The 24553-nt window shown below is 37.3% G+C and overlaps 1 protein-coding gene across 6 annotated transcripts in view; it reads right to left on the bottom strand.

Annotated features, from left to right (window-relative positions):
• Nucleotides 1–24553, bottom strand: part of HS3ST5 (heparan sulfate-glucosamine 3-sulfotransferase 5) — a 192075-nt gene that overhangs the window by 103566 nt on the left and 63956 nt on the right. For 2 of the 6 annotated variants that reach the window (XM_030945397.1, XM_030945398.1), the window contains exon 2: nucleotides 684–748. The exons of 2 other annotated variants lie outside the window; for them this stretch is intronic. The gene's annotated coding sequence lies outside the window, so the exon portion shown is untranslated. Of the gene's footprint in view, nucleotides 1–683; nucleotides 749–15929; nucleotides 16001–24553 lie in introns of all 6 variants that reach the window. 2 more of the 6 variants (XM_030945395.1, XM_030945400.1) reach the window with 2 other exon arrangements.

The following is a 24553-nucleotide window of genomic DNA, read 5'->3' as shown; positions in this document are numbered from 1 at the left end:
CCATTAAAAAAACCCAAACCCTTTTAAAGATACACATTTCTGCAATTTCCTTTTGGATTCTATTTCCTACCCAAAAGCACTTGTTGGATGACTTATTTGATATTATCCCCCATCTAGAACTCAAAAGTTATGCACAGAGAGGCTCCTTAGGTTGTAGGGATTTTAAGTAGGACACTTATTCTCCCCACAGAAGAGAGCAAAGCCCCAGGCACCCAGTGTACTTTCCTGCCACTTGTCAGAAGTACTCGCTTTGTTTGGTTTAGAAGCTGGGAATATACCAAAGATGAGAGTCAGGGTTGTGACTATTTAAAGAAACAATTTTATTCTTGCACCTTGATAGAACTGGAACCCACATCATGGTCAGGTCATCGAGTTCTTTCATTAAAAAATATTCTTTCACCAGTGTCACAGATACAAAACCCTTGTTATCCAAGAAAGTAATGTATAAAAGTAATTTATGCAAGAAAAAATAATTTACCTATCCAGGGAACAGTTAAAAACATACCCATTTTGCTCACATGCTTTTCTTTCTTGATCAATATTACAAAGAGGGTCCTTGTTTAAATTTTTCAGTAATCTAAGTCTAGCTGGGAACAAGACTTGAATGAGATGTTGGTTGCCAGGCCAGATAAACAGATTCACCCTCATTTCATTGTTCCAAAGTTTGTTTGCAAATTGATTACCTTTTGTTCAGAGATGACTTGTTCTGGAGGGCTTACTGCAGTGGTAACAACCTGCACATGTTGACCTGAAATATACCACAAACAGCTTGATTTAAGGCCAGAAGGAAACTTGTACCCTTTACTTTCCTATGAGAACAACTTAGACATGTAATGTTATTATAATATCTTTATAGTTTTAAAATGCAAAGAGCCAACCATATAATCATCACGTTCTATTCTACATAATTACAGTAATTTTGTAACATATCCAGAATGTAAACACAAAGGAAATGTAATTGCAGTTTTACCCAACAGCTGGTAAAATCACTGTTTTAAACTTAAACCTACAAAACCACTGTCATTCCTTATGCTACTGATGCCTGGAACAGCAGAAAACAATCTTTAAACTTTTTTGGTTTATGAAATATATTGATTAAACAGTTGACTCAAGTTAGAAATTTCAAATACTGGAACATCCTCAGTGATTTAAGCAGGGTTTTGCATATTGTCAGTGCAACAAAAGAGCAGAGCGCAATTGCACAAAGTGGTTTTGATATCAGTAGGCTGAATTGTCACAGCTACGAATCATCATAAAAAACTGCTGTAACAAGTAATACAAGACTTTGTAAGACATTCTTTAGTGAATCATAGATTTAAAAAATCCCAAAACTAAACCCCAAACCATTTAACTTCTTTTATAATTTTTCCCCCCTATCAGAATAATATTACACAACACAGAAAACTAATTTTCACATTCTAGTGCCCTATTGTACATGCCCTCAAAAGGAATATAATTGTTCTTTTTTTCTTTAGGGTAGCTATGAATATTTGAGAAAATATCAAGACTAAAACCGCCCCAGTATTTTGATTGATTGAAAGGTTAGTATCCACTGAATAGTTTATATAGTTTTTTGGGGATTTTTTTGGTGGTGTTTTCATAGTATTTCTTGCATTTTATCTACCTTTTTGTTATTTTCTCAGAACATTCTTTCATATCTCCAGAAGGGGGATAAATATTAAGGAACATTATTTTAGTAGTTTCAGCTTTTGCCATCAGGAAGAAGACAGACACTTTTGTGTGAGATAGGTGCAGGGATAGAGCACATCAGGCTTCCCGTGGTGAAGGGAAATGCGGCTGGTGCAGATGAATCAGACAAATTGTATGCTCTGTACCCATACACAACCTTCTGCTTTGCCCAGCACTCAGGCTGCACCACGCACAAAACTGATTTATACATATTTTAAAGAGGAGGTGAGGCTCCAAAGAGGCTGGGTGGCAAGGAACAGAGCTGTGTGGTGGCACAGATATGTAATTGTTGGAGCAGGGGAGCACAGCTGATTTAGCAGGTGCATCTGTAGCTGTGTGCAGGACACCAAGGATTTCTTCCCCACTGTCCCAAGGGAAACCTCAGCTCCAATAGCAGCTGCTAGAAACATTCAGCTTTGCAAGTTTGGTTTTCTAATATGACAATCACATTAGGGGCAGAACTGAATGATGAAACTAAGCAATGAAATTTTTTCCATTATTGAATTTTTCTTCTTTGAATAAACTGGGATCTATTGTCTTATAAAATTGTAGAAGATTTGCAGCAGTAAATAAGACAAAACTATTTCTTATTCATGGATCTGCTGGCAGTTTTTGCATGATCTTGGTTAGCTCTACAAAACAAGCATTTAAACAGCCAATACAAATTTCATGAGATTGACAAACAACTACTTCTTTTCCTTGTTCTGTACCGCTTTATCAAGAATTCGTAGAAACGAATCCATAACCCAATGGCTTTTAAAGACAGAAGACAATATTATAGGTTTTCAATGTAATCTGAAAACATATTAAGATTAATTCTTCGAAGAATTTCTATGCAGCTTGGAATATGGTAAGTGCAAAACCTCAAAATCTATGATGACAGTTAATCATAGGGAGTCTATTTCCTAAAAAAGACACCTCCTTGAACTGAGCTGCCTTACCAAGCTTTAAGCTTAGAGCTTAAAGATTAATTTAAAAAATACCTCAGTGAAAGATGGTTTTGACACATCTTTAGCATCCCTCATGTCTTCTTATGCAATACTTGGCAAACCTTACTGCATATTTAGAAAACAATAAATACAGTATAGAAAGCCAGCTCTGAAGGGATGCAAGTATACTTCTTGGGTGTTTTGCATCTCTGACCTATTCCTAGGAAAAAATACCACTTACTAAAAATTTATACTGTTTCTGTACATGTGTGTAATTGTAAATGAGTTTCAGTACAAAAAATATTCTTTAACTGTTGACTAGTAGCTGTGAGTTCGCTCAACAGCACTGAAACCTGTGACACCCATTTTAAGAATATGTGAAATAATTCTTATACAAAGCTCCAAGGATTAAACAGGAAAAAAGATAGTTTAGACCTTTAGCATTTCCCATTGATGAAAAACTGTTTAGAGCCAAAGATTTAACTGTGTGAATACAGTCTTTGGCCAACAACCATACCAAGAAGCTCCTGCACTGGGCACAGATGTGTGCAAAGCTCAGTCATATGGAAAATAAATTGTAATGAACCCACAAGGGAGTGAGCACTGAGGAAGAAGGGGAAAAACGCTCAACAGGTGTAAGATTGATTGGGGATGCGATCAAACAAAAAAGAGTCTAGGAAAATGCACTGAGATCAGAAAACCAAATAGAAAATGGAACTGATATCTGCAGAGGCTGGGGTGTTAAAATTGATTTTACAATAATTTCTGCCACAAATTTTATGTCACTATAGTATAATTTTGAACTCAAATTAACTCTCTATTGTATCAGCTCTTACAAGCAGTTTTCTTGGTTCTCCTACCTAAAGGATGAGTCTCCTATATCTGTGAGATGCATTTTCCCACCATGTCCAGCTAGACCCTTCTGATTTCTCAGCGATGTGACTGCTCTGCTTGATAAGGGAAGGCTGAACCTCAACTGAGGTTTCACATCACATTCAGGGAATGCATACAGAAATGAATGCTGATGGTGAACATGTGCTCTGGGAGGTGGGTGAGGGCCATTCTGTGAAATCTGACAGATTTTACTGCCTTGCAGAACAGCTGGGTCAGCAGAAAGCACTCTCAACTCTCCTGGCTTACATGGGCTGTGCTGATAATGGTTGGACTTTATTAGTCCTCCATCACCATTCTGTGACATTCTAAGGATTTTTAACTGATTCTCTTGTCATATCTCTTCAAGAGCAACTAGCAAACCCTGATGGGACTTCCAGGAAAGAAAATCTGCAGGAAGTCTGCAGAAAGGGACTGGTCTAAGCAGATAGTACAGACAGAAATCTTCTTTGCTTTATTTTCTGGCTGATGAGGATTTTAGAGCTGTATGTGTTGGGCAAGACAATGTAGAAACATTTGAGCTGAAGGAGCAGCAAAACCCTGGCCATGCTCTCAGGCTTTCTCAGCAGAATATTTTTTTTGGCACAAATTTGCTGTTCCACTTCATGTTCTCCAATTCATTGGAAGTGAATGAATCATCTCAAGTCAAGGGGATCACCATGACATACAAATTCTACAGCTTTTTTATCCTTCACTGTCTTAAGCACCTGGGATCAGAATTCATCCAAACAGAAGGATAGACTCCTATTTTTGAACCATCTTTCCTATTGGGGTTCTCCTATCCTTCCTCTACCTCCCTCCAGGAATATACACACCAGGCACACTTTTTCCCCAGAACTTTTGCTACCCATCCTGGATGAAATGACTTCAAACTTCTTTGTAGGTGAAGTGTTGAAGATTTGCAGGTCAGAGAACAATGAAACCTCACAAAATGTGACAAAACCTTATGAGGAGTTAGGGAATTTTTAATATGGACACAAACTTCCCTTGTTTTTTTTTGGTTCAATACAAGCTTATTTAGAATAAAACACTTTTTCTTGAGCCCTTATGTCTAATGGAGTTCTTTCCTCCACCAGTGTACCTCAGTAACACAGCACTTCTCAGAAATTGACACATAATAACTTCTGTTTAAGAAGGAGTTTTATTAATAATTTCTTTTGGCTCTGGGAAAAAAAAAAAACACCCTATGAGCCCTAAAAGACAAGGACTATTTCCTTTGGGCTTTGATACAGTGTGAAGTCTTGCAGGAAATCTTTTAAAAACAAGATTAGAACAGGCCAAGCAACAACAGAGTGGTTGCTTTTCACCAGTGGTGGTGCTTTTGACTTCTGTAAACTCCTACTGGTAGCTCTCTAGGACATCCCAACCTGTGATCTTTACTCCTTGTGCCTCCAGCTCTGGGGGCAGGGAGGAACAAGTAGAATTGTGGCTTTACCAGAAGCACTAAATTGGAGACTACTATTCCTAAACCATGACAGCTATCAATTTCACTCTTTTCTACTACATGTATTTGTTCAGCAACAATCATTGTTAAAAAATCATAGAATGGTTTAGGTTGGGAGGGACCTAAAAAATTACCTAGTTCCAAGCCTTCTGCCATTGGCAGGGACACATCTTACTTGACCAGGTTGCTAAATGCCCTATCCAACCTGGCCTTGAACACTGCCAGGGATGGGCCAACCACAACTTCTCTGGACAGCCTGTTCCAGTGCCTCACCAACCTCACAATTCTGCATACCTACCTAAATTGTCCCTCTTTGTGTGTGAATTCTTTATTCCTTGTCCTAATTCTATGGCTTCTGATCAAGAATTAAAAAATATTAATGAATCCTATGCTAGCAAGTCCTGTGCTCTTATGCAGTAGGGAACTCACCATTTTCCTGTATCTATTACTCAAGATATTAAACTCACCAGGAAACTGGAGCTGCTCTCAGAGATACTGCAACAGATATTGCCCTTTAATGCCTTGAGAGAGAAAATTATCCCAGGTAAGGGAGAACATTATTATGGCTGTTCTGCTGACTGCTATCCTTTCAGCTGACATGCAGGAAAACAGACCAAATCCAGAAAAAAGTGGTTCTCTGAGTTCCCAGCCCCACATCTCATGTTGCCCCAGTGCAATTGGCTGACACCAATGTTAACACCTTAAACTGGTGCTACACACAACCCTACTTTCTCTGTGGATCACTGGCTGGTACCTACATGTGTGGACAAGACAGATACATTTTTCCTAACACTGCAAAGCTGTCTCTGTGTGGCTTTATCAGGGATAATGCTGACTCAGCAGTTCCACTTGTAGAACTGCTCAGTCTGCCAGAACTCCAATGAGGGATATGTACATTTCAAATGCTCTAAGTCACAGTGAAATATCTTTCTTCACAAATAACACTGATTTCTACTCTGCACTTTTCCCGGCTGCTGCACCCACAGACAGTATAGGACAAGCTCTGTGACAGTGATTGTAAACCCTGACACAATCAGCAGGATTGTTATCTCTCCTTCAACAGATAGGAGCACTGCCAGCAGGAGCCTATTTAAGCTTATTAAACAGGCAAGGTCATTTCACTCCTGTCAAAGTTTTGTTTTCAAATTCCTCTGTGGAAAGAAGTTTTCTTCATTTCTATTATCATTCTCCTGATGTTTTCATTCACTGATGAAACTCCTCCAAAGAAAGGATGAAATGTGGCAATTTTCATTTTAGTTCCTTAGCTACATATATTACTTCTACCTTATCAACAAATATGTATTACTTTGCACAGTCATGTGTTGATCTCTATAGCAGCCAGCACAGGAGGTTATGTAGTCATGTTTAGCACTCTGCAGATATGTGTTTTCCATTATATTGTACTCAGAAAGCTTTTCTCCCTGGGGGGGGCTTCTAATGTGATATTTAGCTTGAATCCTAATGCAGCTAAGCTCCATCAAAACCATGCATGTGGACTCAAGGGTAACTGTAAATAATGCAGAAATAGATCAATACTAATCTTGACTTGTTTGTGTGTAATTCTCACAGAGCTCTTATGACTCCAGCCACATCCTGTGCCATGGATTTTGACTGGCTGCTCATTCCCAAGCTGTGGCAGGGAATTCAGGAGTATGCAACATCAGCACTGCTCTAACAGATCATATGTGAAATGTAAGGAGAATTGCATTTTCACTCTCTAAATATACATAAGGATCTATAGGATATAATCTCTAGAATATATTATTTTCTAGATAAGAATGAGGTTAATGTTAAATAATTAACTTTAGTGTTGCTCACTAGTGTGGGACTTAACTTCCCGATCCTGTTGTGTTGGGTGATTGTGTTTTATTTATCCAGCTTTTCAAGAATAAACAGACCTAGAAAACAACTATGACTTATACTAAATCTTAAAGGAAGTAAACTGTTTTTCTATATTGTACCTGTTATGTTAGTAGACTATAGTTGTGCATGTGTATTCTATGTTACAAAAAAGTCAACCATTCACAATCACGTATTGAAGAACTATTTGAATCCAACTATTTGTTGCACCCTATTAAATAATAATTAACATGTAGTTCTTAGAGTGTGTATTTTTATTTTAAAGCTAGAGTCCCATGAACAAACATCTAATTATCTTCTACAGGTGTTCTATTTTGAAATAATTCTGATTTATGCAATTTCCTGGACAAAGAACTGCCTTCACTCTTCTTCCCTTAGTCTGTTTATCTGTTGTGACTTTTCTTGCTTTTTTTTCTATTCACCAGCTCCTTTTAGTAATACCAAGCAAAAACCCACTTTTTCAAACATCACAAGAGCCTTATGTTGAGGAAATCAGCTCCTTGCAGGATTCTAGAGGTAGATTTTGCTCATTAGAAAGTAGCAGACAGCTTGCTGACTAAGGTTCTAATAAGCAAATTAAAGCACTAATACCATGAGCTGAGGGTTTTGTACAACACAGCAAACCGTATGCTGCAGAACTTGGGATCTCTTTCCAGCTGTCAACTGCCAGGATCCCTGACTTCCTGCTAATTGGTGACACACCAAGGCAAACAAGTCAGCTAATTCCAGAGCAGTGAACTGATTAACTTCGGGTGTGTATACATATTTATAAAGAGAGTGTTGCTTTTGTCTCAATAATCAAAACTAGGTTTAATTTCAGTTTTAAAAGTTGTGGACTACAAAAGTAGTAACGGCACAAAAAACCCAACCCAGGACTAATTCTTTCAAGTAAATGTTTGAAAGCTGTATTGATGTTAAAAATAGAGAGTATGTATGTATGTAGAAAACTGGGATTGATCAGTCATTGTATCATTCCTGTCTACTCATAAAAGCACCACAGTTATCTTTCTACTATAAGATGAAGACATTTTACAATATAACGCTTTCTGTACTTTAATCCTGAGCAATTAGATTAAAATAGACTGATTTTCAATTTTTTACCTCTTTAAATTAATACACTTTTATCAGAACACCATAAACTGAAAAAAAAAAAGTCTTTTTAGATCTGTAACATCATAAAGTATTTCCTTTGATTCTTTTCATTGTAAATATGAATGTTTGGTTCGGCAGGTGCCGCTCTCCACTGTCATGTACGCTGGGCAGTCTCTTGGCTCCACAAGGGAGGAAGAGGGTTTGTTTGCAGGGTACAAGATCCTGTAGAGCAGCCAGGAAAGCAGCTCTACTCTAGGACCAGAATTTTGTGATTTGGTAAAGAAAACAAACCTAAAGAAATCATAGAGCTGGGAAAGGAAAGTACATTGATAGGTGTGCTGCAAGTGATGGCATTAGATGCTGTGGATGGTGAAGACAATAATAAAGCAACTTCTGATTGTATTTGTCTCCCATGCATGCCTGACCTCCTTACAAACCAGAATGTGCATCTAAGGATAAGCCCATGTCAGGGTTACCCTTTTTAAAGACCATACTGAAAGAAACTGTGGTCTCTTTTCAATATAAGAGAAGCACAAAGAGTTCTGAAAGCAGAAGCTGAAACCTCATGTCTGCTTAATAGCAACAGGGTCTTCCATTTTAAAGCAGAAATAGGTGTCTTTTATTTGTACTTCTGGTCCCATCATTTTTGCATTCCCAGTTTCAGTGTGGCTCAATTGGAAGAGAGAGCTGGAAAAGGTTCTAGTAGTTGGCCTTGCTCTCCTGATGAAGGGAGCGATGATTTTAAACTCCCTGAAGATGGGAATGGCCTTGAGATTTGGCTTCCCAATTCCCAGCACAAATCAGTAGAACTCATCCTTGGTTAAAAGTAGAATTTTTGTGGTGATACATGGTCAGCTATCACTGGTTTTTCTTATTTTTGAGAAAAAAAACCCCAAAACCCTATTTTCCCCTCAGAGATGGACAAAAGTGTTTTAATCTATAGTTTGTCCTGTGTTTATTGGTCAGGTTCTCTATATATTTATTATTATGACTTTACAATTTCAAATGAACCACCTTGACCACAACTAAGTTTAAAGAGACGAAAAGATTGGGGGTATTGTTGTGTTATAGAACGGAAGATCTTATTCTAGTACTGCCTCTCCATGACCTCCTTTATAATTTAGAGCAACTCTACACTAGCAAACAAACCTTCTGTGCCAAATCCTTGTTACTGTGAGTTTCCAAACAAACTTTTTAAACACGGTTTCTTACTGGTAAAATGCTATACCTGGCAATTTTTTTAAGTGTTTTGTTTTTCTTCTTTTGCCCACCAAACTAGTCTTAATTTTATATGACATTCTCTTCCTGGAGGTTATTGTGTCCCTTCTGAACACTGTCCACACTCATTAAATTGAACCATTGTATAGGACAGAATGCTGCTCTGGCTGCAGGCAGGAGCAGGAATCCTATGTATTCAAATATTAAAAAATTATATGCAATATTTTCTGTTTCCTGAATAAGCAAATCAACAGAGGAAAGGGTTATGCTTATATAAAGTTATCTCAGCTTGAGTGTGACAACATTAATTATCCACTGTAACATGCTGATTTATAATTATGAAATCAGTAATTTAATTGGCATCAAATGCAGTAAAAACATTTTCCTGCCACTGTCATTATCTAAGTGCCAGTGCTTGATGCTTTCAAACTTAGTTTAGCTGTCAGAAATTGTTATTCTGTTAAATGCACATACTTGCAAAACTGATAACTATTTAACAAAAATGTTTTAAAAGGTGCTACTACATGACTGATGAAGGTACCATCTACACATTTCAAACAAACCAGCCAAACTCACTGCTAGTCCTCAAACACCTCTCACTGTTGGTAGAAATAGCATCTCTACTCCTTGGGAAGAGAAACTGCCATGGAATCCCACAATTGATATTTGGATCGCAGATTATGTCAACCGGAGTGTCAGAGCTTAATTCCTGTGTGTGACTTCATCTGTTTGTTTGTAGGTCTGTGATGGGTGGTATAAAGCACAGATCAGTGCACCCATCAAAGCTGAGAGTGGCCAGTTTGAATGAAGCACAGGTGAGCAGTACAAGAGCTGGAATCAGGTAAGCCAGCTCACTATACTCGAGGTACTATATGTTAAAGAGCCTGGGGACTAGTTTTGCTCCTACTTGTCCTTTCACTCCTGAACTAGAGATCATAGCCAGAACAGCAGGCAGTTCTTCAACCTTGTAGACTTGGGTGAAGAGCCTGATCTTCACAGAGAGTCACACAAAGGAAATATATCAAAATAACCTTAACAGGACAGTGATCTGCATGAATGATGCTCTGTCAAAAGAAGAATCTAACTTAAAAACTGGGTACAGCAGGTGGTAGAAAGCAGAAAAGAGAATAAAAATCCAGTGCCGTAGTCGGTAAATCATTGTACAATGGTTTCTTAGCCTTGCTCTACATGACATATTGTGCCTGTGTAACTATTTCTGTGATGGAAGGGATTCCTTCTACTGAAATAGTTTTACATCTCCAGCTGTTAATGGGTCTGAAGTACTACCACTCTATGCAGTTCATTAAACCCAATGGGAATAGGCCTGGATCAGCTAGATATAACTGATGACATAACAACGTGAGCTGCTGAAATATTTAGGCATAATTTTCAGTTATTGCATACTGGACTTTTTTGGCTTCCTAGCACAGTTGAAGTGCTGCAACTGCTGAGTGTGAACAAGACCATTTTCTCAGATCATTTTAGAAGAGTGTCAGCTCCTTAGAGAATATGTCATTTTGATATAAATAAAGTATTCTACTAAAAGCTGCTAAGCTAAAGATAGATATAAGTATAACCAAGAAAAGGATAGTATTACCAAGAGCATGGCCTATGAGGATTCCTGAAGGCAAATAAAGAACTTCACATTAAAAGTATCATGCTGTCAGATGTGTGTATATGGAGTAGGATTCAACTCATATTAACAAAAAGTTAAACAACAAACTTCGATGGGAATCCCTCTGCAGCAGTGGAGACACGCATTTCTCTGGGGTGATCCATCCATTCCCAAGGTAGTGTTGCACAATGTCTTTGTGTTTTCTATCACAAAGGGCTTTCTACTTGCAATTCTACAGCCTTTCACTTGCAGCTCAACTTTCTCATTGAAGTCACAACGGAAGTGTTTTTGCATTTTCTTAGGACAATATTTTCTCGTTCTTGTGTGAATGACCACCACCATTGTGAGAGTCACCCTTCTTCCATCCTTTCCCAACTTTTTACTTACTCAATGGACCAAATGGTATGCATGCAGACAGCTTAACTGGTTGCAGCACCTGCTCTCAAAACGTGCTGCCATCAGCACTTAACAGCATTGTGCCCATAAAAGCTGACAGCTCGAGCATGTCTTGAAGACATCACGAAGACAGTACAGATACTACTGGAGCTTGTGTGCATGTGTGCTGGTAAAACACCTGATGCTGATGGAAGCAGGACCTGAGCGTACTCAGCTGTGGATCTTGTCACTTCTCCTGACTTTTCCCCACGGGAATTTTTAATTTTCCCTTTTCTTTCTCTCCTGTTTTTATCTTTGCCCAAAGCTACTCTGACTGCCCATATATGCCATCAGCTATAGAGCCTGCTGATAAATCTCTGTGCATGTAAATCTGTCTCCTTTGTGCCAGAATAGGTGACTGATATCTTTCAAACAGTTAATTTTCTGGCAGCTGGAGTTAGGTCAAACAAATCCCACCCTCAGGCAGTGCTAAGATGGAGAGAGCTGGAGGAAGCCCTTTCTTAACATCTGACTTTTAAGTACTTAGCTTATGTGCAGAGTCCTGAAGACTGTGAGCAATACACAGTAGCAATAGGATTACAGCCTATGCTGGCAGAATAACTTAGTTATTCATGCTCAGTCTTTCCAATATTTCCTACAGCTTCTGTTCAAAAGTAAGCCTCAGCTTCACAAGCACTTTTAAGTATGTGGTAACATTAATAATCACAGAAGAATTGGAACTGTGAGAAGTAAATTCTCAAGTTCAGTACTTGTAACTCAAGACTCACAAGCTGCTTTGATCAATTTAAAGGTAATTAACTGGAATATAAAAAAGAAATAAATATAAAAAATATAATAAAAGACAAAAGTTATTATTTAGACAATTGAAAAAACAAAGACCCTAGGAAATGAAAAAGGATGTGGAATACTTAATTCAATTTCTTTGTGCATTTTTATTATCAATCGTCATCACTAAGAAGATTCACAATGAAAGCATCATCCCAGTTTTTAATCACTTTAAATACAGATTTGTGAAACATTACACAGTTACCTTTTATTCTCCCTATTCTCCCATAAGAATGACAGAAAAAGAACTGTTTTTAAAATAGCACGATGCAATACATAATGGCCAAGTATATATAAAATATTCACTGTTAGTGAGGCTCCTAAGAATAGTGAATTGTTACCTATTGTCTAATGAAAATGAAGCCAATTCACAGCAGTCACTGCTGCAGAGATACCCACCACAGCAGAGGGTACAGTTTGTAATGAGAAACACTACGTCTTTAAAAGAATGAGAAAGAAATCTGAAATGAAAAAAGTTCCAGTTTAAGTACACAAAAGACAAAAGTCTTCTGTTAAGGCATTCTGAGAGATGCCTGACCCACCAGGCTTCCAAACCAGGCAGACAGTAAGTGAGACACAGCAGAGCAAATTAGGAACACACAGACATAGTTATGTAGTTTCTGGAGCAGAGCTGATTCATGTTCAGCCTGAGAGAAGCCTAGGGAAAAAGCTAGCCTGGCAGAAGTAGTCTGTTAAAACATTTGCTTACTCATTCTGCTATTAGATGTAATCCATAATTGAGCATTAAGTAGTTTGCTCGAGACAACCCAGTGTTGAGAGTGCTCATAACTTTTTGTGAGTGTCCTAATGCGCTTTTGCTAAGAACTAGCTTCTAGGAGTTATTTTTACTTAATTGTTGACTTATAATTGTTAGGCATAATTCTGGCCTCAATAGTTGTGCTAATTTTGAAAATATTATCAGACAATATAAAACCAGAAGGCAACTTAAAAAAGTGCGACTGTTGTTGGCTTGTTTTGACTTTTACATTGTGATTTTTGAGCAGCAAGGATTAAGCACATGCTTATATGTTTTGCTAAGCTTGAGTTGATGTCTGGTGTAAAGCAGAGAAGAGAAGAGGAGTGAATAGGAGACAAGTAGGACTTAAGGCTTGAAAAATAAGGGCTTTCTGGAATTGGGACTTGATCCGCCTTTTGTAAGAGCTAATTTAGATTCTACTTTGCTAAAACACAACTCAGCAACATATTAATTTACTCAAGATGTTTGAAAGTAATTAGTGAACAAGTCAAGAAATAAAATTAATCAATGTTACAATATAGTATGTGTCTGGGAAAAAAAATCTACAAAGTATATAGGGAAAAAGTAGCCTTCATTTATATTAAAGAAAACTCACTTCACATAAATAGTAAATGTCAGTTAAAGCCAAGGGAAATATGTACCATGTACCATGTTCAACAGTATTAAAACTGACATAACATGAAAGATTGTCAAAAACTGATGGTATCTGGCAATATTAAGAAATATTAAATAGGCAAGAGATTTTTTATACTGTTTTACCATTTTTGACAGTTTATATACCTAGAATGAAGGTTCATTTATGGTTGTAAAAAAGCAAGCTATTCAGTTTTGTTTCATATTCTCTGATTCACTTGAGCAGCTATGAAAAGATAATTTGGGCTCAAATAAGGGCTTTTGTAATTGCTGTCAGCTTGGCCAAATACTGTTTGGAGCAATCTGGACAAAAATCTGACAGTATACTTGGTTCAACCCAAAATTAATAAAGGCAACTGAAAGCAAAAGCTGCTTCTTACAAGGGGAGGGCAAGTGAAGGAACCTGCTATTTTCATATATTTTTTTCATCTTTCTCTCCTGTTAAGGACTAAAATCCATTAATTTTGATCTACAAGTTTCATTTGCATAATGGGTGCCTCCAGGAATTAGCCTGTGTCTTAAATACCAGTTTTTTAAATGAAAAACAGTCTTTGACACTGAGTGTTGGCTCAACCCCCATTGACTTGGGGTTATGTGAACAGAGCATTTGCAAGTTGTTCTCTTCCATGTATATTTAATAAAATATGGTTGATTGTCACTTCCTCTTTTAGCCAAGTGACACACAGTTTCTGTTTTCCAAAAACCAATCCTGCTTCTTTACTCCACCATCCCCCATCTTCTCCTCACATGCCAGTTTCTATTCCATGAGATGAATGGCACTCAGGAGGGAAACAATGGTACCGAAACTCTAATTCTGTGTTGTAAATTAGTTTATATAATTTTATTTGACTGTTAGGACCAACATTGCCTTGGTATTTATGGAAGATAATGATATATCTATTTGAAAAAGAACTTGTACCTACATAAAAGAGAACTGGAATCAAAAAGTCCAAAATTCCCACACTTTGCCTCCCTTATGGAAGACAGAAATTTTGGCAGACTATAAAAAATTAAAGTATTATATTAACCAAAGAAAGTTTTAGCAAGAGAGAGATGTTTGGAAGATGTTTCTGTATTGTCTGAAGCAGCATGTGAACTTCAAAACAGAAATTCTCAAAAATATGCACTATAAATATGCACACTGGAATGAGAAAAAGAAATGGAAATCCACAAGGCCATTCAGAGCCACTGCTTCTGCTGTCAGAATTAATGATTTTTTTCTTTCTTCCCTAAGGGTTGATTTCTAACCCTGTACAGCACCAGAGGCTTCCATCAATGTGATGAAAAAAGAAGCTATTCCAAGACCCAAAACTTAAAGTGCCCCTCTCAGAGTTGTATCTACAAGATCACATTCTCAAATTAAATGTTTTCTGATAACTTTTGCATTACAATATCTTTTTTCCCCCAAAACCCTACAGTCTGAACACCAACAACGCTTGAAAGGAAAGTAAATATAATCACCTCATTTTGAAAACACACACACAAACACACACACACACATATAAAAAACATTCACAAAACCCACAGACATTGAAGAAGTAAAGAAAAAGGTAAAGTCAAAGCTGCAAGAGTTGTAAGAATGTGAACAGAGTACCTCACATCAAAGGAATATTTGTGTAGTGTTCTTCTGCTGCACTCAGATGCATGAGATAAGACCTATGGGTCACATCCTCTGGGAGAGGGATGTGGTTGAGTCACTAAGGCAGGATGCAGAGGGCAGCTGGCCCCATGTCTCCCTGTGCCATTCCAGAGCAGCTGTACCACTCCTGGTGTACAGCCCTGAACAGAGCCATAGAGACTTCTCAGCTCACCTGGCATTGATGAATCTCAGCAGTTTTTGCTGAAAGAGCAGCTCAGTCTGCACTTTGCTTTGTGGCTTTTTCCCATCCATTTTTGTCTGTCTGGAACCTAAAATATTATCCACTGAAAGATCCAATTTTACTGATGTGTAAGCCTTTGTTATCTGGGTGACTTAATAGGACTGCCTAAAAACTAGAGAGTTTTATTTGGAACAGCACCTCTCATTTTGCAGCAAGGACACACCACTGAAAACACCTTTTGCAATTCCAATTTTCCCCAGATTCCTTCCAGGAGGCCAGAAATCACCACAGTACCTTGAATTTAAGAAGACATAAAAATATTCCTCCAGAAAACATACCAGTGCACACAAAAGTGCATAAATAAATAAATAAACGAATAAACAAACATAAATAAAACATTATGAATAAATAAACATTATAAATAAACATTATAAATAAACAATGTTAACATTGTTTATTTTTTGCTCAGCAAAATGACCTTTCTTACCCTAAAGAAGGCATCCAGAAACTGCAGCAAAGTTGGCAGACAGTTCTGAGGAGAGGTTGCATAGCTGGGGTCTCCAAACTAAATGAATTTTGTCCCAGGTTTAATTAATAAATGCAGTTCGTATGGGAAGACAGGAGGCAAAAAAAGTGCTTTCAATATCACCTGTCTCAGAGAAGTAAGAATTTTGAGGCAATGTGCTCTAATGGGGTCTGGTTTATGTGCATCTCTTCAGTTATATAATGACAGCCTTTGGTTATCTGACTCATGTCCTACCTCTCAGTGTTAGGTATGAATCAAATCCATCCCTGGTCAGAACGAATTATCCTTTGTCACTGGAACACCATCTGATGGAACAAGAATTATATAAACTTTCATTTTAGGCAGTTTCATTTTTTCTCTCAGTGGCAAAAAAAAAATCTTTAAAAGTTGAAAGCAGAATTAATTATGAATTTACTCGTTCATGTAGAATAATCTGTCTTTAAAATAGCTCAGCATTGAAATTGCCTCAAAGGCAGAAACATCTGCTGCAGAGCAGAAGCACATACACCCTGGCTAAAAACAGAAACCTGAGATTTTTCTGTTTATCAGCTTTGCCATTGCTTCTACTTAATATTGGTGTCCAATTGCATTGCAAGCATGATAGAAGTTTAATGATTACTCTGAGTGGCACCTAAAACACAATATGCAGGTAGGATGAGTATGTGAAAGCAGAAAACCAATGTCAAAATGCATTCACTTAAAATGTTACAGTCCTAAGAAACCTGCCTCTTCAGCACAAAAAGCTCATGCATACATAGATCTCAGAAGGATTGTATTCAAGAGACAGATGGAAGTTTGCATATTTTTCAAAACGAAAAGTGAGGAAAAGGAAATAGCCTGCAGAGAGTCAGACAGTCCAGATCGTTCACAGGTAGCTTACCATTCAGGGACTAGGAGGGCAGGGAAGGAAAAAAACCCAAAAACAACAGTGAGCAAAATTTGCTCACCACAATAGACTGTAGTATTTGACACTGGGATTATTAATTTCCCTTTACAAGAATGAAGGAAAGCTCATTGTGCTGGGGTGAGGCACTAGCTGTGCAACTGAATAGTGCTTGCAGTAATGACTAATCAGCTAAAAGGAGCCTGCAGCAGGGAGTGAGTGTGTTACACAGCCTCCTTCCTTGGAACAGCAGCTGGGCTGATTTCGAGAGAGTAGAACTTCAGCAGAGCCTTTCATACCAATAGGAAAATGCACAGGAGCAGGTAAACACACAAATACACCACCTATGACCATTCCTCACTACTTGGAGGTCAGTGGGTGCCTGTGGATCTCCGGAGAGCTTTGAAACTTTGCCTGTGTACTGCCCTGAGCCAGTAGCTCCCAGTTTTGTTTTCACCATGAATGGAGCAGTGGGGACTTGTTCTCCTCACAGAGGCCTCTGTTCCTCATGGTTTCCAGCCCTGCTCACAGTAACACAGGGTGAAGACAGGTTCACCAGGCAACAGTTCTTGTGTTGGACAGACTCACTGGGAATTCATTGCCGTTTGCTGTTCTAACCTCCTGCAAAAACACACCTGTTAGAAGCCCTGTTATTACAGCTTTCAGCACACATGCACAGGCATGTTATAAACAGCCCCTGATTTTCTGGGATGATTTTGGAGGCCCCAGAAAAGGGAAAAGACATGAAGAGCACAGAAGATGTGTAAGTATATATATTCAAAAAGTAGGTGGGAAAACAACAACACGGTAAACTTAAGGGAAATGTAAAAACACAGTTTTGACTGTGCACCACAGATATCCTAATTGATGTGAAAATGGCTAGTGATGTTAACTGTACCATAGGTGACATGATGCTCTGTATTGTAGTACAGAGCATCATGTCACCTATGGTACAGTTAATTCCCAAGCCACATAAATTCCCTATTCAAAAGCAAATTTATTGACTTCTTTAAATTACTGGCTTACAATCAGGGAACTATAACATATCTTTTCTGATAGCTGTAAAGTATTGCAACTATCCTTCTCTGTCCCTGTACACAATAAAGGAAAGAAGAGAAAATAAAATTTAAAAAACCCTCTCTTGTATACCCGAATACCAGAGTCTTATTTTGCCTCTGATAACAAACAGCAAAATCCATATAAAATTAGTCTTTTTGTGATGTGCACCTGAGAAGCAGACAGCAGAATTTTTTAGCATAATAATTCACTGCTAGATTTCCACTTTCCATGCACCAGTGACAGGGAAGAGAAGAAACCACTTCTGTGCTTTTTAAATAGCTGCAAACTTAGAAAAACCCTTCTAGAAATAGGGAAATCCAAGGTCCCAGAAGGACAGAGTAGAAAAAAGCTTGTCTGAAGCATTTTAACCACTGATTTAGTTCTGGCTGTGTTAACTGCTGACTCTATTAAATCAGCTAAAATGACCACCAGTATGGTTCTAGCCCATCACTGGTTAAGGGATTGAAGAGACTTGGATGTCCCTGGCTCTTCAGCCTGCAGAAGAGCTCCACTACTTTTACAAGGGAATGAATGCTGTTCATGCAAGTGGAAATGAATAGAGAATGGTCATATTTAGCAGTGGATTTATACAAACCACTGCCTGATGAGCTGGAAATCAAGTTCAATTCAAGTGCAACCGTTTTGAAATTCAGAAAACCGTCCTTGGAAAAATCACTCATAAAGGATTTAAACAGCAATCAAATAACAGGCTGTGGTACTGAGCCCATAATGGCAAAACAAACAACACAGAGGAAACATACTGAAATCTACAATAACTGATAAGATGGAGTCACTGTTTGGTTTTTTTCCCTCTCTTGTTTTTCCATTGCGTCTTCTGGACAAAGAAAGCGGAAAGCCCTCGCCAAGGAGTTCCCCTGTGTCACAGTTAGCTCAAGTGCTTTCCCCAAGTCCCACTGGTGTAAAGGAACATATTGGCAGGGAAGGGACATGGTTATACTGTTCTGGCAAACTCCATCTGGCATATATGTCCCAGGGGTGCTGCAGACAGCTGGCATTAGTTTTAATAGTCGGATTCAAATCTTTCTCTGGATCAATGTGTACAAATCAGACCTGTAACTCTGTTTGTTGCTGTGTTCCTGCACGAGGCAGGCTTTGCCACAACTGGAAAACACAGAGTTTTCTTATTTGTTTATTTTTAAACCCAGAATATTATCCACTTAAACACCACTCACTCAGCATCATCTTCCCATTTTTGTTGTTCTTCTAGCAGAGAAAACGGAGTTTAAAGCCCTTTAAAGGGAATCTATCTCAATCTGTCCTAATCTGCTGGAAAAGAAACCATTATAACCATAGCTCAATCCCTACAAACTCAGGATATTGAACTCTCCTAACAAAAAGATCAAGTCGGTTAAAATGAATCACTTCTTCTGCTGGCAGTAGTGAATACTGACAACAGACTGGATCAAATGTCCCTACAAGGTTCTCCATAAACAAAACCTGCCTGAAATTATACCTGAAGAATCTGCGTGCTATCTGAAAAATTTAAATTAAGAAAAATTTTTTACAAAGCTGAAGCTGTTACTTCCTTCTTTTACACACTTCTCCTGAATGAGTACTTTAAAATTTATTAATTTAATTAATTTAAAATTTATTAATTTAATTAAAATTAATTTCATTTAATTAATTATTTTAATTGGTTTGATAATTTAAATACTTGTCAATACTAGAGCAAAGAGTCTAATAATATGTATGAAAATAGGTGTTCAGTGCAGAATGTATCATAATTCAAGACTGTGGTGCAATACCACAGAAACATGGGCTACATAAATGGCTAAAAATGTTAATGATGATTTAAAAAGATGCTTATTATCTATTGCTGAGGAATTTTACTAGCAGGAAGAAGTATAGCAGCCAAAAGATTTCTTTCACAGCCCTACATCAGGGACTAATAAACTGTCACCTCAATACTGCAGACATTAATCCTTGAGAACAGTCCCATTGAAATTCAAAACTTCAGATGTTCTTTTTGAATTATGCTCAAAAAGGTGTTTTTTTTTTGTTTTTGTTTTGTTTTGTTTTGTTTTTTGTTTGTTTGGTTTTTTTTTTAAGAAAAAGCAACTTTGAAATCATTCCAATATCTAAAACTATTGTAGGGCAAAATTGCTGCTTCCATATGAAATTCATTCTATCATAAGAGTATTCAAAATTGTCTTTTGAAGTTTAAAAATGCCTTCATTTATGTAAAAATTTGCTAATAGTATGGATAATGATACTGAACTGGGTAGCTAAAATATTTTTTAAAACAAGTGTTGGGTTTCCCTTCATGATGTTTTAAGTGACTATTATTCTCTTAACAGTTACATATCAGAGCAGCACCAATTAAGCATTAATTTTAATTCTTTCATGACTCAGCGACTTAATCTGAAATTAGTGTCAATTCTTTTTCTAGCAACAAATATGGGTTTGTTTGAGTAGCTTCTATGTGGCATCATATATCCAAATGAGGCAATTCTATTACTTAACATTTTAAAATATGAACAAAAGGGTAATTGGTCTTGGAAAAAAAACCCCAAATGCCAAAATACTCCCTCTTCTCCAATCCAATTCTTTCTTCTCTCATGGCCATGTGGGAAACTGTTCAAGTTTTACTCTCTAAGGAAACAAATAAAAGAATGAGATAGCTTTTTAGATCTGTCTGCTGTAGCAAGACAAAGGAGATACAGATTTTTGATGAGATGTTTCTTCCATTATCCATATACGAAATATTCTGGTTTATGTAACAGAACATTTTATCCCTTTCTGAGACTCTGCTTTGAGTGAGACACTTGAACTGCCTCTCAGCCACCAATGTAGTACTTTTCTGATATATCCATCAGAATTTGGTTGAACAAACTGAGATTGAAGGGGGTGAGTGTGTGTGTGTGTAAACCTTAAAAATTGAGTGATGGGAAGGAGAAAGAATGAGAGATTGGCATAATGTAGTCAAGAGTGGAAAAAGAGGTATCTTTCATAGAAGTGGTGTCCAGAAGCAATCAAACTTGACTAATGACACTTCCTTCTTTGAATTACAAAGGCATTTGAAGCAACCTTAACATTAGTTTGTTTCATTAATATATATTCAAATAATCTCTCTGCATATCCCAGAGTTTGTCAGGTTTTTTGCCCCAGATAAATAAAGTCATTTTGACAGGACCATGGTAGACATTGCAATATGAACATCTTAAATTGTAATAGCTGTGATCAAAATTCCCTTGCTTTTGCTGGGAACATTTTCATTGACCTTGGTGAGCTTTGACCGAGATCTAAAGGAGATTATTAAAGTATTTTGATTCCAAATCTAACTAGAATGTGGAAAATTAAGGGACAGGTTTGTAGCTGCTATAAAGTTTCATAGCTCTATTGACTTTGAGAATGTTTAAATAATTTATACTAGCAGAAGATTTGCCTTCAAAATTTACAAACAACTTTCATTTTCCTTCTATTAGTCTTCCACACTGTACATACCACATTTTGGTGAGTAAATATGAATGTATGGTCAGTACTTTGACTTTTATTTTTTTATTATCAGCTCTTGGAAGATGAATAAGTTGTGTCCCCATTGATTTCCTGCTGTTCTGTATGTGGAGCAGATAATAAATCTATATCACATCAAGTGTGCTTTAGGAAAAAAATGCACTCTGGATTTTAGAGCACATAATTAGGTCAAAAAGGCAGCCTGGGTAGCTGGTTTGTCTGGAATCAAAGAGAGTATCTGGAAACAAATTCAGTATAGCTTGTAGACATTTTCACTGACACGATGACTGAGAATTTCAAATTTGTATATATTTTAGTAAATCCATAAGTAATAAAGAAAGTAATTTGGGGATTTTTTTTTTGAGAGACAAAATCCAAAACTGTTGATTGCTATGAGTTACTGGTGTAGGAAACAAAGAGCGCTTTTTTAACTCAACAGAGAAGAAAGATTTGAGCGTGCTGGTAGCAAAGATTATGAAGTTGGGAAGCATGCAGGTTTCTACCAGAATCAGAAAATAGCTTAGATTTAAAAAGACCTGTGGAGGTCACCTGGTTTGACTCCCTGCTCAAAGCAGGGCCACTGTTAGATTTAGATCTTACTTTGAATTTAGATCATGTTACTGAGGGTAATATGGTGTCAAGTTTTAAATATCATCAGAGAAGAATCCTCTCCCAGCTTCCCTGGGCAGTCTCTCAACGGGCTTGACCCTTGTTACTGTAAAAGGATCAAAAAATTGTTTTCACAGTATTTGACTGAAATATCAATTATTATAACTCATGCCCTTTTGTTTTGCATGTTTCAGAGGAGCCTGGCTCCACCTTTCCTTCTATCAACCTTTCCATGTACCTCATGTGCTTCATCCCCTTTATTATTTTGGTGGTCATCCTCTGGACTTTTTCTACCATGTCAACGTTTTTCATGTGTTGGGAGCCCAAAACTGGACACATTTTTCCAGATGAAGTCTCACAAGCACCAACATGAGGGACATGGTCACTTTACTTGAGTGACTGCAAATAACTTGGTAATAGAGTTTAGCCTTCATTGCTGCAACCACACAGAGCTGACTCGAGCAGCACATTGCTGACCATCCTCAAAAACAACCCAGGGCCAATCTTTTAAGTGTCAGGGACTGAATTTTAGGATGTCCCTTCCAGGTTAATTAGATATGGCTGAGTAAATATCTTCCCAGGTTCCAGCTTGCCCTCTAGTCAGATTATTTTCTTGTGGAGGGACTGTTGCTTAAAAAGAAGGGTGAAAAAAAGATTGTCTATTGAAATGTTGAGCTTGCTTAGCTGCTGTTTTAGCTTTTGTTGTGAAAGTTTAAAAAAAGATAGGTGTTGAAATGCCTTTGAGATATACCTACGTTTTAAAGACTGTGGAATGTTAGACAATAAAACAACCATGGATTATTAATTGTGCAATAAATGGCTTTATTACCCACCATATGGGTCATGAGGTTTCTCAAAGGGCCAGGGAAAAGGAAATGTATTGTCAGTAACATGTTCAGGATACTCATACAGGCACTGGAACTTGGATGAGCACTGATATTAATAAAGAAAAACATTGGAAATACAGATTGCACCACACCTGTACATGCCACATAAGGCAAACTAATAAAACAGATTTTTTAAAATTTCTATTAAGTGTTCACATAGCATCTTAGTAAAATTGAGTTCTTCCAGGTCTGTATGGTGAGATAAAAACATTTCTTTCAGATGGGAGTGCTACTTCTGTTATCTGTGCCTTTGTCACCTTGAGACAAGGCTGCCAAAACAGAGCCTGTGTGAAATCACATATTTGTGAGATCATTTTGAAGCTAAAACAAGTTCATGAATATTATTGGGCAAACCCTAATGTGAACACACAATTATAATAGTTCAAAAAATACACTGGCTCTTAATTTAAGACATGCATTTGAATTCTTAATGTCTTTATTATTTAGATATAGGTAAACTGTCTCTCTATAAATTGTGAGTAGATCTAGGACAGTGTGGGTCAGTTAAAGCTGAGCTATATATCAGCAACATGTGTATTTAGAACTGCTCAGTCTTGAACTCACTATTGAGTTTTGGTTTTTTACCCCACAAAATTATGTAGTTTTTTAAATAGTGGAAATATTATCAAAGACATAAATTATGTCATACATAAAAATTTTTTTACCAAGTCAATCTGTTCAAAGTGGAGATGACTTATGTAATTGCCTTCTAATTTTTTAAAAAATATATAATTACTTTAAAAAAGATCTTTCTTTATAAATCTTTAAACTTTGTTAGATTCTAAATGACAATGAGAGTGATCTAGTCAAGTCAGAAATGCCTCTGGTTTACACACAAATGTTTGCAAACTTAGGGCTTGTAGACCTGCAGGTCTTTCCACCACAGTGGAAATCAGGATGAAATTAATAACCTGACCTAAAGCTCATTGAACTTCTCATTTCAAATCTTTGAAGCTGTCTAGTTCAAGAGGTTTTATGCTGGCTTTATAGAGGAGGTTGTTTCTAAAAAACAAATCTTTGCACTAAGACACATGTAACGTGAAATGGCACATTTTTGAAATGCACTGTGTACATCATCTTTCTAACGTGTCCCAGCCATCTGAGCTATGACAAATATCAGCAGAAGACTATTTATAGTATTATTTCCTTTATTGGAGTGTTTTAGTATTACTAGAATCACTTTGGGCTCTCCATGCATAAAGGTCACTGATGCAGAAGAGTCTAAGGGAACAAGCACCCCTCTTGACAGCTCCCAGCAGGCAGCTGCTCAAAGGACAGGAAAAAGAATGGAAAGTAAAGTACTTTGACTCCAACCGGCTACTCTTTACATTAATATAAATTATTAAAGCTGGAGGTGGCCCTTGAGAATTGGAAGACTAAACTGGGTTTTTGTAAGCTCCACTGTTTCACTTCCCATGAAGAAAGAGGAGATATCAATGAATCGCATTGCCATCACCAGTGAAAATCTTCACTGTATTAGTCTTTACTTTTTAAAAATACAACCACATTGCAGAAAATGGTATAAAAATTAGTTGCTGCAGTAGCTAAAGGAAATCTTTCATAAGAAAGCACAAATCTAGCCTATTTTACAAACTTTCTAATCTCAAGACAATGTTGCTATACTATACAACAATTTTAAACAGAATTACTTACCTTGTAAGTCTTTTGTTCCTCGTTTTACTGTGTGATCCCTCTCAATGCAAGTACACAGCAATTAAGCATCAGCATTTTCCACTCTGCTTATCTGACAGCAACACACCTGGTCTGAAATCTGTAAACCCAGTCACCCACCAAGCCCACTGTCTCGTCTGAGCTGAGTCACAAGAATTCAAACTTGTCTTCTTTTTTGCATCAGCAGCAGACGGACTATATCGATGGAAACAAACAGCTGCTGATTTGTCACTGACCCCAGGGAGAATACAGAGAAATTTGATTCAGTCTCTATA

Source organism: Camarhynchus parvulus, chromosome 3 (genome assembly GCF_901933205.1).
Source record: "Camarhynchus parvulus chromosome 3, STF_HiC, whole genome shotgun sequence".
In the NCBI taxonomy this organism is placed as follows: Eukaryota; Metazoa; Chordata; class Aves; order Passeriformes; family Thraupidae; genus Camarhynchus; species Camarhynchus parvulus.
The sequence above is the reverse complement of the archived record's forward strand: the minus strand, read 5'-3'. Positions and strand labels throughout refer to the sequence as shown.